At 46.0% G+C, this 14,872-nt stretch overlaps 1 non-coding gene across 1 annotated transcript; it reads right to left on the bottom strand.

The window, feature by feature from the left end:
* Positions 1 to 13,010: 13,010 nt before the first annotated feature.
* On the bottom strand, positions 13,011 to 13,082 carry TRNAC-ACA (transfer RNA cysteine (anticodon ACA)). The gene has a single exon. It is a non-coding gene; the product is annotated as a tRNA-Cys (tRNA).
* Between the last annotated feature and the right edge of the window lie 1,790 nt (positions 13,083 to 14,872).

Consider the following 14,872-nt stretch of genomic DNA (forward strand, 5'->3'; position numbering starts at 1 on the left):
GGGAAGGAAGGGGACCAGTCAGGCAGGTGACTGGGCACTTGCTCAATTTCTGCTACTCATCTTGAGTGGAGCCAGTCCTCCTGACCCTTTTCTTCTTATTTTGTTTTCACTGGTGTATAGTTGATTAGCAATGCTATGCCTCTGTCAGATGCACAGCAAACTGGTTCAGTTATCCACACACAGGAATCTCTGCTTTTCAAATTCTTCTCCCATTTAGGTTATTACAGAACATCGGGCAGAGTTCCCTGTGCTATACAGTAGGTCCTTGTTGGTTATCTATTTCATTAAGAAACGTAGCTGTGTGCACATGTGGGTCACGAACTCCCGATCTACCCCTCGCCCAACTCCTGCCTGACCACTTAATGCCGAGACATTCTCCTCTGTGTTCATACCTGTCCTGCCTAATCCACAGGACTCTTCCAAGGCTGGCCCAAGGTATATGCGCTATTAAACAGCACTGGCTGAGGCAGGGCGGGGGCACAGTTTTCATTCGTTGAGCTTAAAGAACAAATTTTGAAGACAGTCAAGCCTGGATTCAAATCTCAGCTATACTCTCTCTGAGTTGATGACCGTGACAAAATGTCTGAATATCTTGATTCATCCTTGATTAAGTTAGGCTATGAAAAAGTTTGTGAGAATTAAATTAAAATGCACCCCAAACCGCAGAATTGTTTCTAGAACTGTGCGAAAATAAATTTCCGCAGAAGCTACCCAGTCTGCAGTACTTCATTATGGTAGCCCTAGAAACCAATGACAAACTCGTTCTTGCTGTTGGCAGAATCCAGGTTTTTGCAAGCATAGGACCAAGGCCCCATTTCTTTTGGGGTCACCAGTATTCCCCATCATGGAGACCCCTCCATCTTCAAGCTTGATATGGTGCATCGAGTCCTCCTCATGCTTTGAGTCTCTGTTTTCCTCTGACATCTAGACTCAGATTTAAAAGGCTCATGTGCTTCGATCAGATCCACTTAGTCTTCCTTTCTAGAAGTTAGCTGTATTGTATAAAATAATCTGATCATGTCCATCATATTTAAGTCTCAATGTATATGTGGAATCTAGAAAAATGGTACAGATGAACCTATTTGCAGATGACACGACCCTTATGGAAGAAAACAAAGAAGAAGCAAAGATGTAAATCCATGGCTAATTCATTTCAATGTATGACAAAAACCACTGCAATGTTGTAAAGTAATTAGCCTCCAACTAATAAAAATAAATGGAAAAAAAAAAAGAATAAATGGAAGAAAAATTCAGAAAAAAAAAAAAGAAGTAAAGAGCCTCATGATGAAAGTGAAAGAGGAGAGTAAGAAAGTTGGCTTAAAACTCAACATCCAGAAAACTAAGGTCATGGCATCTGGTCCCATCACTTCATGGCAAATAGATGGGGAAACAGTGGAAATAGTGGCTGACTTTATTTTTCTGGGCTCCAAAATCACTGCAGATGGTGACTGCAGCCATGAATTAAAAGATACTAGCTCTTTGGAAGAAAAGCTATGACCAACCTAGACAGCATATGTAAAAGCAGATATGTTACTTTACCAACAAAGGTCCGTCTAGCCAAAGCTCTTGTTTTTCCAGGGGTCATGTATGGATGTGTGAGGTGTGCAAGGAAAAATAGAGATGCAGACCTATAGAACAGACACATGAACACAAGATGGGGAGAGGGGGTGGAATGAATTGGGAGGCTGGGATTGACATCTACGCACCACTGTGTGTAAGACAGCTAGCTAGTGGGAACCTGCTGCATCAGGCAGGGAGCTTAGCTGATGCTCTGAACTGACCTAGCGGGCAGGGTGAGGAGGCTGGGAGGGCGGTCCATGAGGGAGGGGATGTATGTGTCCACGTGACAGATTTGCTTTGTTGTGCAGCAGAAACTAGCACAACATTGTAAGGCAGAAAAGTGGAAGTCCTGTCTGACTCTTTGTGACCCCATGGACTGTAGCCAGCCAGGCTCCTCTGTTCATGGGATATTTCCAGGCAAGAATACCTGGAGTGGGTAGCCATTTCCTTCTCCAGGGGATCTCCGCAATCCAGGGATTGAATCGGGGTCTCCCGCATTGCAGGCAGATTCTTTACCATCTGAAGCACCAGGGAAGCCACTGTAAGGCACCTTTACCCCAGTTTTTCAAATTATGCAGAGTGTGCGCCTCCAGGGCATGAGGCTCTCGGGCCCCATCTTAGAGCACTGACCACAGCAGGGGCCTGGGTCTGGGGTTCTCTTCACTTTCTTCTATCCCAGCGCTGGGCCTGCTCGTCCCTCTGCATGAGTCCTCTTCATCACTCCTCAGCCTCCCATGGCCAACCTCGCTTCGTAGTCCGATCATGTCTGTTTGCATGACTGCCTGAATATCTAGCATGTTCTTCTAGAGAAAGAAGTAATTTTACACCTTTTTTGTTTGTTTGTTTTTTGAGTGGCTATTTACTTCATTTCTATCCCATCCACACAGGAAACTCTTGAGAGCAAGGGCTGTGTGGGTTTCCCATCTTACTGCATCCTCCACTTCCAACACAATGCCTCACAGGCAGCAAGTATCTGCGAGTGAATGAATGGGTGATGAAAGCACCCTCCCTCTTCACTGCTTCATTGTCTTGCACAGGTTGAGACTGTCAGAGACCCAACATGGGATATGCAGGGACTAGCTCAGTTGGTAAAGAATCTGCCTGCAATGCAGGAGACCTCGGGTTGATTCCTGGGTTGGGAAGATCCGCTGGAGAAGGGATAAGCTACCCACTTCAGTATAGTTGGTCTTCCTTTGTGACTCAGCTGGTAAAGAATCTGCCTGCAATGTGGGAGACCTGGGTTTGATCCCTGGGTTGAGAAGATCCCCTGGAGAAGGCAAAGGCTACCCACCCCAGTATCCTGGCCTGGAGAATTCCATGGATTGTATAGTCCATGGGGTCACAAAAGGTCAGATAAGACAAAGCGACTTTCACTTCACTTCACTTATTTTCAGAGTAGGGGCTCCCTGAGTGAAAATTTGATACAGACTAAATGCCCACCCCTGCACCCCCACACCGGGCCTGAATTATCAACACAATGCCTGAACATTTTACTTTAACTTTTAGAGTTAAGGTGATAAAAGTATAAAGCCTAGTATGTTTAAAAGCTACTCTTATTGTCCCTGCAACTTATCCTGAAACAACTCATGCCCCTTCCAATGGCCTTGAAGGTGTGGGGTGAAGGACAGACATTTTCAATGAAAGCAGAGACTCGGGAAGCATGCCTTCTAGAATGGGGTGGACCTCATATGGCAGGTCTGGAGTGGCCGGGAAGGCATTTGGGTGACATAGGTGTTCAGGCAGAGAGAGAAGGTGCCGCCGTCCCCAGGATTCCGCTGCCCTCGGGCTCTGTTTAAGTGCCGGATGTCCTGTAGTGGGCTTTCTGAAGTCCATCAGTGGGTTAAACCACGATGAGGTGACAGCTTGTGTTGATGTGCTGTTTCTCTCCACCGTGGCTTTTTGGTGGAGGCAAGGGGGAGGGGACGGGGGGGCAATGATGATGATGGGGGAAAATGTTTCTCTTCTCTGAAGCATCAACACAGCTACCTTAATGGCCACTTACGTTGGGGTCCCAAGTTTTTCATTCAAAACAACAATAAAACGACACCTTAAGCCCGTAGGGACACCTGTTCACATAGAGCAGGTTTGAGTCGAGTCTCTGGAGTCACCAAGCTGAAAAGAACCTGATTAATGACAGCGCCTGAGATAAGTGGCACTTCAACCAACCTCAACTGTTGATGTATGATGACATAATGTCCCCTCCAATTAATGACAAGGATATAAAACACCTGTATTTAGCAGAGCAGATGCTGCTTTTATGGTTAGATGCGCAGGTGAAATTGACTTCTAAAGGACCATCTATAACTTACTTCCCTATTATTTGTTTCTATATTTGTTTCATTATGTATGTTATAGGTGGAGGAGGGAATTTAACCTCAAATTTCACACCTGTGCAGCAAAAGGTTCTACACTATACTATAATTTACTGAAAAACGGTGCCTCCCATGATTGAGCAGGTTGGCAATAGTGATCTGTCTCATTTACTGAGGGCCTGTCATACTGTATAAACCCCAGGGTTTTTTTTTTTTTAATAAAAGATGAGCAATACCTTTAATGAATCAGCCAATCAATCAATCAATATACACAACCCACCTGTTTAAATCTTCTGTAAGATAAACAAGGTATATGCAGTTTTAAAAATGAAAATGGTTATTGCATACTAAATATATGCAAGATGCTGTATTAGGTAGTTTAAGCTCACCAAGGACTTCTTTATGGAGTTGTAATTTATCAGGGAAGCAAGGCATGTGTACAATGACCATAAATGCTAAATGTTAGGGAAACTACCATGATATTATGATTTATAATAAGAAATGTATATTTGGTCTCTGTCATCGTGTCTGATACAGAGCTCCTTAAACCTTGGAGTTTCCTCAGTGATGGGAGTCGTCAAGGTGTGTTTGTTGTGTTAGGAGGTGACTTTTGGAAAGCACTTGGGCTTCCTTTGTGGCTAAGACAGTAAAGAATCCACCTGCAATGCAGGAAACCCGGGTTCAATCCTTGGGTCAGGAAGGTCCCCTGGAGAAGGGAATAGCAACCCACTCCAGTATTCTTGCCTGGAGGATTCCATGGACAGAGGAGCCTGGCGGGCTACAGTCCCTGGGGTCGGAAAGAGTCGAACATGACTGAGCAACTGACACTTTCTCATAAGGTGACCTAAGGAGAGGGTCCAGGGATTGCCAGGGGATTTGATATGCGATCAGAGGGCTGGAATTTTGGTGCCCCTTCTCCCTTCCCCACTTCCCACACACACACCTCTAGGGGAGAGGAGAAAGACTGGAGGTCAAATCAGTTGCCCGTGGCTGATGATTTCACCCATCAATCATGCCTATTCAACAAAGCCCCCATAATAAGTCAAAAGGATGGGATTTGGAGAGCTTCTGGGTTGGCGAATGCCTGGGGATTCCAGGAGAAGGGTCCGCCTGGAGAGGGCAGGGGTGCACAAGCCCTTTCCCCCTACCTTGCCCAGGCATCTCTTCCATCTGGCTGTTTCTCAGTTACATCCTTTCATAATAAGCCAGTGATTTAACGATTTAAATGTTCCTCTCATTTCTGTGAGCTGCCCTGATGAAGCAATCTATCTAGGAGGAGGTCATGGAACTTTCCAACTCACAGCCAGTCAGTCAGAAGCACAGGTAATGACCTAAACTTATAACTGATGGCTGACGTGGTGGTGGCAGGGGGCAAGTCTCACAGACTGAGCCCTCACCCTGTGGGATCTGATACCATCTCCAGGCAGACAGCGTCAGAATCAAGCCAAACAGTAGGGTACCCAGCTGGTATTGGAGACTTGCATGTTGGATTGGGGGGGGGGGGGTGGAGGTGGGGAAACTCACATACCCATCCTTTGGAACTGGGTCCAGAAAGTTCATAGCTATGAGTTTAGCCACGGACTGGAGTCGGCCGGAGAAAGACACATGGAAGAGGTGGGATGCGAGGAGGGGCTGTATAAACAGTCTGGGAAGGAGGTAGGCCAGACCAGGTGGAGGCTGCGCTTTTGAAGCCAAGGTAAAGGAATCCACAGGTGAAGCCAGGAGCTGGAGCTGGCAGGAAAGCTGCAGAGTGCAAAGTGTACATTGGACAAATTATAGCTCAAGATCAAAAAGGTAGAGTCAAGACCATGAACAGTGCTGAAGACCAGTTTAATTTCTTTTACATGATGATTTTGGAACCCAAGGACAAGGTGAAAATAATGGGGACTCTTCTATTTTCAATCTCACGCTGAAGCATTTTATCTTACTGACTCTGTTATTTGCATGAATACTGACCTTGGTGGTTGGGTCAGAGAATCGAGAGACTTAAAACAAGTATCTAAAAGACATTGTGTGTACTTTACTGGTGGTTCAGTGGTTAATAGTCTGTGCTCCCAAAGCAGGGGATAGGGATTCAGTCCCTGGTTGGAGAAGATCCCGCATGCCACATGGCCAAAAAAGCTGGTGTTGTGGGCTCAGACTGACCACCCTTGTTGGCTAGAAGAGACAAGGTGAGAATCTGGGTAAGAGTTACGTGCAGTTCTTCGCAGGAGTCCCTTGACAAGGAGCCTTGTGGGTCGTTGGTGTGGCTGTCAAAACACATGGGTTAGTTGGACAAAAAACAAAATGAGACTGAATTTTGATTTGGGGAGCTAGACGATTCATGGCACCTCTCTTCTTTCTTTCCAACTTCTAAGACCCAAAGAGGAGTTTTCAGGAATCGGTCCAGTTTTAGGACATTTAGGTTGTTACTGCCTGGAAGCTTCAGCTCCTTGCTGTGCTGAGTTAGAGCCCTAGCATTGGAAAGGACCCAGATGCCGGGAAAGATTGAAGGCAGAAGGAGAAGGGGGCGGCAAAGAATGAGATGGTGAGACTGCATCACCGACTCAATGTACCTGAATTTGCGCAAACTCCAGGAGATAGTGGAGGACAGAGGAGCCTGGTGTGTGACGGTCCTTGGGGCCACAAAGAGTCAGACATGACTTCGTGACTGGACAGCAATAGCATGAATGGATGTGGATTTGTACTGATCCCTCCCGGGTTCCCGAGGCTGACAAGGTCCCTGGGGTGCCCGCCCAGGGGCTGAGGCCCAGCAGCATCCTCTGTTCTGCATCCCGAGGTCGTCGCCAGACTGTGGGCAGCTTCCTCCCCTCCTCCCTTGCTGGGACAGGTGGCCTTCGCCAGTTCTGCTTTCACTGTGAGGGCAAACGTTCGGCGTCTTTCACTTTCTCTTGTTCGCCATTGAGAGCGGCAGGTGTAGCCATTCTCATGTCTCAGGGTGGTCTCTGGGATAGTGACAGGCAGAGCAGGCAGCCTGGGTTGCTAATCTGAGGTCACACTTTTCTGGATGAATTTGGAGGTAGAATGTGAGTCCCATGAGAGCAGGGACTGTGTCCTTACCACCTGCACCTGACACATAGAGGGTATTTAATACACATTCCTGGAATAAAAAAAAAAATTGCCTTACTTTCTTTTCTGTGCACATATTTTCCTTAAGGACTCAGATGGTTGATTAAGGGTACCATCCCATTTTCCAGCCTTTCATGCTTCTATCCATGAATATCTGTAAGAACTATAAAAAGGGGCAACCCCTTTGAATATATCCAACCATGGCCACAAACATTTTGCAACTATCTCTTCCTTTATTATTATTATTATTTTTATTCCTGGAGGAGTTCTTTGTGGGGCCAGTGAAGCCCCACCAAAGATGATGGTCAGTTTTCTAAGCCCCTACCCCAAGATTCCATTCTGAGGAGTGAATCAGCTGAGGCCATGTGGGACTGTTTCTCATTTCATCTTTGTACCAGGATCAAGTCACTCAGTCATGTCTGACTCTGTGTGACCCCATGGACTGTAGCCCACCAGTTCCTGTGTCCATGGGATTTCCCAGGCAAGAATACTGGAGTGAGTAGCCACTCCCTTCTCCAGGGGATCTTCCCGACCCAGAGATTAAACATGGGTCTCCTGCATTGCGGGCGGATTCTTCACCATCTGAGCCACCACCAGAGAAGCCCAACCAGGACTAGGCTCACATTTTTTACATCACTCACTCAACATCCCAGGATTTTCCACCTCTCACTATCAACTTCTCTGCAAATTATAAATATATTTATAAATCTTTACAGAAGGTTTCCTCCTCTTTGTGTTCTGTTTGTTGCCTAGAACTTCTCTCCTTTTTTTTTTTTTTTTTTTTTAATAGTCTGGCTGCTTTGCAGAAACTCACACAGACATTTACAACATCCACCACTTCCCTCAGAGCTCCCTTCTTGGGCGGCTCAGGGCTGAACTTGCATTTTCTAGCCTCTCAGGGACTCACTAATGGCCCTTCATGCCGTCATCGGTCTCCAGCTCTCCATGCTGGTTTATCCTTGGTGCTGTGCAGCCGTGGAATGGAATTCTCGGAATCCTTCTGATACCTGTGACCTAATTCTATGTTGAAACGATATTGAAAGACGTAGGATCATGTACAGTTTTCTTGTCTGTTCTAGTCGTTCTGTTTCTGTGGAAGCCTTCTACCCACTGTGTGCCTGAGACTGTCCTGAGCGCTGGGATTATGAGATGATGATGTCATAGAAACAGAGGCCATGGTACAAGGTGCCTCGTGAGGGCCCCAGGGGTCGCTTCACTGCTGGCATCCAGTTGCACATAACCTTGGCAATGATATCCTGGGCCCTGTTTCCCCAAGTACTGCCGGAGTGGAATGCGTCTGCATGTTCAGGCGAATACAGTCTGCAGACATTTCTGTTCACAGGTTTAGGACAACAGAAGATGGATGAAGGTACTGGTCAGTAGCAGAAATTTTATGAGAAATTGAAAGTGCATGGCATGGCCAACAGAAATTATGACCTCTTTGTCTGAGACCATAAGCTTCTTTGTCCTTCTTCTTTGTCAGGGATATGTTTTAGTCTTCAAAACAGGATTCCGCATTAAGTTTATTATTTCCAAGAGAAGAGAAGTATTTTCTTAACCAATAAGAGGTGCCATTTCCACATGAACCAAACTTCTACTTTGGTTTAGATGGAAGTGAACTGCTCCGGATTTTGTCAGTTGTGTGGGTCTGGGTATTTATTTATCAACTTATTTATTTTTAATGGCAGAGATGTATAAAGGTTGTCTCTTCAGCAGAAAATAAACAAATACCCACTCTCAGACATTGGTGCTCATAACAGAATTTTTGGTCTGTGAATTGGGTCCTGGGAGATTAAAGACAGCTGGCGCCCACCACGGCAGCCGAGAAGGAGCGAGTTTCTGGGTAAGCGTGTTGAACGAAATCTAAACAATGCTAACTGGTCACAGACACTAATTAAGGAGCCTGCCAGTAGCTGTGGGCTACTCCAAATGAAACATCATCTTCTCTTCACTCTGTTGACATAGAGATATAAATAAGGTTCCAGAAAGATTGAAGAGTGTGGGCATTGGAATCTTGTCTTCCTGGTGAATTTGCCAAAATCAGATAACGCCGCGGAGGAACTGGCTCAGAGCAACGAAGAGACATTGTTAGATGAGTGCTGGACTGTTTCTTTCCTTAAGGAAGCAAAGTGTCATGGAATTCAAATCCCTCTAAGCTTCAAATTCTCCTCCATCATAATTTTATATTATAATAATCAGGAGGAAAATTTCACCAAGAGTTGTTTGCCATGTTTTATGGATGACTGCTTGTTGAAACGGACCCCTGGGCCTCCTTGGTGGCTGAGGGGTAAAGAGTCTGCCTGCCAACGCAGGAGACCCGGGTTCAGTCCCTGGTCGGGGAAGATCCTGTGAGCCGTGGAGAGACTGAGCCTGTGAACCACAACTACTGAGCCCGTGTCCTAGAGCCCAGGAGCCGCAGCCACTGAGCCCACGTCTGCAGCTCCCGGAGCCCAAGAGCCTGGAGCCGGCGCTCTGCAATGCGAGAAGCCAGCACGCTGAGAAGCCCACGCTCCGCAACTAGAGAGAAGCCCCCACTGGCTGCAACTGGAGAAAAAGCCCGCACAGCAACAAAGACCCATCACAGTCAATAAACAAATAAAATTGCGAAAAAAGGACACTTATTAGCTGATTCACTTTGCTGTATAGTAGAGACTAACAAAACACTCTAAAGCAACTATATGCCAGTAAAAATTAATTTTAAAAATAACAAATCAATATTTTCTACATATACTTACATGCAAAGGACACTTAAAAATCTCTAATAAGAGAAATCCCTGAAGATGACTTTATAAGCTCATAAAATAATTTAAGAATAATTCTTTTTTAAAGAAATTACCCATCTGCAAAACATTGAAGGCAAACTCTTTTCAGGAAGCCTGCGGCTGTCCTTGAAGGCTGAGAAGAGAGCTTGTCTCCTGGCCAGTCGTTGTGAGGGCTTTTTGACTTCTTTCCAGTACATTTGATTAGGCTTGAGGACTTGATAGAGGCTGGTAGGCGCAGGGAGCAGAACCAGCCCCGATGCGGTGGAAGCAAAGGAAATGAATATGTCATCCTCAGCTCTCAGGAGCTCTTCTTTCAGGAAGAAAAGCCTGTCCTTAATGTCCTTAATGCCGTCCTCTAGGAAAACTGGACCCACTAGGTGGAAAGCTATTTTTAAGTTAAAAGGATGAGTAATGGGGATGATGCATATCTTTGCACCTAATAGCATTTCTTCCTGTCATGGAGCTGGAGCTTGGTTGTGTGTGATGGTTAGAAAGACAGTCTCGGTCAGGCCCCTGTCCACTTGTCTCCTCCAGTGGCAGAATTTTCCTTTGTTAAGATCTTTATGCTTTGAAATTCTCTCTTTTGGATCCTGGCTTGACATTTTAGACCAAATCTCAATTTACTTTCTCCAAAACAAACAAACAACAACAACAACAACCACAACAAGCTGACTAAATAAAGGTGAGATTCTGGTTACTGGATAAACTGCAAGATAGACTGCTTTATTCCTAACATGGGGTTTAGTAATAGAAAAAAACACACATGTAGAGAAAAATATACTCCATGTTAAGCAAAATCTCCATCTTAATGGTGGGTAGAGTCTTATTTAGTTACACAGAGAGGTAAGAGTCTTTGAAATACAAAATATTAAAGTCCAAGTAAATTAAGGTAGTTATTCAAGAGTCAAGGTTTTATCAGTTATTTTCTGTTTTTGGCTGCACTGCACAGCCTGCAAGATCTTAGTTCCCCCAACCAGGGATCGAACCTGTGCCTCCTGCAGTGGAAGCACACAGCCCTCAGGATCACCAGGAAATTCCCAAGTGTATTTTAATTGCAAGTAGCCAACACTGACTTGTGTTAACATAAGCAAGGGAAATTAAAATCATTTTGCAATATTATAGAGAGCTGAATCTTAGAAAAAATGAAAACAGGATCATCATATCTGTAGAAAACTCCCCAACCACTCATGGCCTCAAGGAAAGACACAGACCACAGAATATGTTGATCTCTTTAGAGCTTCCAGGATGAACCAGCTTCAACCATTTTCCATGCTTGGTTCATGCTCGCTACATTCAAATGCAGCAAGTCTGATTAGCTGAGCTTGAATCTAGAGCCAGGAGAGGGTATGACACCTTGATTGCCAGAGTTACCGAGACTGGATACATTGGGGGTATCCCATGGAAAAATTAGGAAGCTTCTAGCAAGAGGAAAGGAACGCTGGCAGGCAGAAATAACAGAGGGTCTGCTACCTACATACACAAGGAGAGAAGACCAACTTGAAGCTTAAAGGATGGGAAGAAGCACAGAGGCTCAGGTTCAGGGTTGTTAAAAATGTAGTCAGGTCATGTCAAATCCAGCTAAACTGTGTAGAAGTTTCTTATTTAGTTGCACAAAATCTATAGCTGGAAAGTCAGAAGCATCCATTTGGTCCCTCAGTAATGGAAGAAAGGCAGGGGGTAAGGGGAAAACAGAGAAAGAGAGGAAGGGAATGAGAATGAGTGAAGGTTTATGCTATGGTGTGGCCTGGCTCCAGTTAAATCCTGGAAGAAGAACTTCTTTTTGGTTTGTTTTTTAAATAAAGGCTGCAATACTTTTGACTAGCACAGTGACATGAACAAATGGGCCACCTTAACAAACTATCATGGAGGTTGGTGACATACAGATGTTGTCATGGGGTCACTAGGAGTCAGTCTTCATCCTTCCTTTCTTCTGAGTCATGTGGCTGAGTTTATAACAGCAGCCACTTTAAGACAAAGAGGATTGGAGTAAAATCTCACTTGCCTAAACTTGGGGAAGTTACTTAATCTCTCAGTTTTCTCCTTGGTAAATCGGGGGTTTTTGTTTCTCCTCTGTGGAGTGCACATCTGTCACAGTTGCCTAGGAGACCTGGCAAGCCCTGGCCCCCATCACCACTCAAAGTCCACCTCCCTCCGCTTTCTTCTTTCTTACTCAGAATCATCCACGCTGGCCGTGATGCTCTTCAAACAGACAAGATACAATCTGAATGGAGAGAGAGATGACCCAAGAAAAGAAACTGGTGAAGCTGGTTTTTCCTGGGTGATCCCAAGAGATTAACCAACTTCCCCTTGTCTGTGTGTCCTGAAGCCCAAGGGTGATGGTTCTTTGGGGAGTTTTTGTCTATGTGCTTGTGTTGATTTCCTATAGGGGTTGAACAAATTGCCACAAACTCCATGACATAAAGGGGGCTTCCCAGGTGGCACTAGCCGTAAAGAAATAACCTGCCTGCCAGGTTCGATCCCTGGGTCAGGAAGATCCCCTAGAAGCAACTTAGCATTCATGCTTGTGCTGTGACATAAAAGAATACAAATGTATTTACTTTACAGTTCCATACCTTGGAATTCTCCCTGGACTGAAATCAGGGTTTCAGCTGGGCTGTGTTCCTTTCTAAAGGTTCCCGGCAGGAATTTGTTTCCTGGGTTTTTTGTTTCTAGAGGCTACTGTACCCATGGGCCGATGGCCCCTCTCTCCATGTCAGATCCAGGAATGTTGGGACAAAGTTTCACACTGCCATCTCTTTGGTTCTTTCTTTTCTGCCTTCCTTTCTTAATTTTGAAAGTGAAATTTGCTCAGTCGTGTCCAACTCTTTGCAACCCCATGGACTATACAGTCCATAGAATTCTCCAGGCCAGAATACTGGAGTGGGTGGCCATTCCTTTCTCCAGGGGATCTTCCCAACCCAGGGATCGAACTCAGGTTTCCGGCATTGCAGGCAGATTCTTTACCAACTGAGCTATGCATAAAGACCATTGATGATTACATGGGCTCACCTGGATAATCCAGGGTAATCTCCATTTTTTAACATCAGCTGATTAGCATCCTTAATCCCATGTGCAATTTTAATTCTCCATTGCTATATAAACGAACCTAGTCACAGATTCTTGGGATTAGACATGGACTACTCTCAGGAGGTCATTATTCTGCCTATCACACAAAGTAAAATGAAGTTGTTCAGTCACGTCTGACTCTTTGCGACCCCATGGACTGTAGCCTACCAGTCTCCTCTGTTCATGGAATTTTCCAGGCAAGTGTACTAGAGTGGGTTGCTGTTTCCTTCTCCAGGGGATCTTCCCAACCCAGGGATTGAACCTGGGTCTCCTGCATTGTAGGCAGACGCTTTACCATCTGAGCTACCAGGGAAGCCTATTACACAAATAATACCTAATTTCCACTTTATCTTAGATTCAATACACTCTTTAACATTCTTTCAGAAAGTTGTTTTTTCTTTTATGTTCCTTGTTGTGTTGAACCAAATCAGCGCTGGTTGTCTTTGCCTGTATCATCCTTCCCCCATGATACAGCATGGGTCCCCCTCTTACTCTCCCTGGGTTTTTTCTTTTTAAATTAATTTTTTGGTCTTTGTGACTGTGTGGGCTACTATCTAGCCATGGGGCACGGGCTTCTCATTGTGGTAGATTCTCTTGTCGCGGAGCTCAGGCTCTGGAGTGCATGGGATTCAGTATTTGCAGCTCTGGGGCTCTAAAGCACAGGCTCAATAGTTGTGACCCAAAAGCCCAGCCCAGTCGGTCCGTGGCATGTGGGATCCTCCCGGACCAGGAATGGGACCTATGTCTCCTGATTTGGCAGTCAGATTCTTCACCACTGAGACACCACGGAAGCCCTCTCCTTGTGTTTCTTAAAAAGAATCTTCTCAGTGAGATCTGGGGACCCCATCCTTGCCAGACTCCAGGATTCTGGAACCCCTTTCTTCTACATCAATTATTTCCATAGCTCTTACCACCTCCTACTTCACTCTACGGGTTACCTATTCATTATATTTATTTTATGTCTCCTTCCACTAGAACAGAGTGTCTGGGACATAGCAGGCACTTCACAAATGTATACTTAATGACTGAATGAAAGGGTTGTTGTTAGGATTAAATAAAATTAACCAAGATGATTTATACACAACAGGGAGGCAAATTGTAAGGTAGTGGCTCTAATTTTGAATCCCCCAGAGTCTCTGGCTTCTAGAGTTCTCCATGACACATCCTTCAGCTCCAGTCTGAAGCTGTCACAAATGTTTCTAACAAGCCCCAAGAAACTTAACTTGAGTGTGTCTTTGACTGGAAGACAAAACTTGAATTCTTTGAAAGCCACAGACATCTTTGAACAAGGCACAGGAACCATGCTGGCCTGGGCTTTCTGGAGCTGCCTGGCACGGAGGGACAAATTGGGAATTTATGCACTGATGGTTCAGTTTGCTTTCCAGTTAGGATAATGGCCCTGTGCTCCTGAACGCAAGAGATCCCGTCAACTCCTTGGGATTCCGGGTAACCACTCCAGCTGTCGCAAAGCAGGGGATGGCTATTGAAGGATGCAGTCCAGAGCCCACCAAGTGAAGAACAGGCTGGGAGGAGGGGACAGCCGTGGGGCCACAGGGCTTTTGCTGATCAGCCTCGGAAGGATCACTTCCCCAGCTCTGCCCCAGCTGTGGCGCTTTGACCCCCACCAACCCTGAGAAGTTCAGGTTTACACTCGAGGCAGCCGAGACGGCCTTCCAGCAGCTGCAGAACCCAGAAGTAACAGAAGGAGGCAATACATCCTCTCGCTTGGTCTGTGGTGGCGGGGGCCCGCAGGGGTCAGGGCCTCCAGGAGGAACCAGGGCTTGGTGGCAGAGCTGTCGGTCACCCAGGAGAACGCCCTTGACAGCAGCGGGAAGGCTCCCGTCCATTTCCTCAGGGCTGTGCCGTAGCTGCTAAAAGGCCGTCATTCAGCAGATGAGGCTTCCTCTGCTGCTTGGCACCGGGAGGCGCCTCTCTGCTTCTCCGTATTGTAGGCTGAGCCCTCATCACAGCCAGACAGGCCTCTGCTAGGTCCTCTGGACACCCAGGGTGCCCTCCCATCCCTGCTTTCTCCCTCTGCCCCTTTCGAAAAGCAGCCCGTCTCCTCTCTTCCCATGTAAGTTCCGCTCACCTTTCGCGGTCCCA

This window comes from Odocoileus virginianus, chromosome 22 (genome assembly GCF_023699985.2).
Source record: "Odocoileus virginianus isolate 20LAN1187 ecotype Illinois chromosome 22, Ovbor_1.2, whole genome shotgun sequence".
Lineage (NCBI taxonomy): Eukaryota > Metazoa > Chordata > Mammalia > Artiodactyla > Cervidae > Odocoileus > Odocoileus virginianus.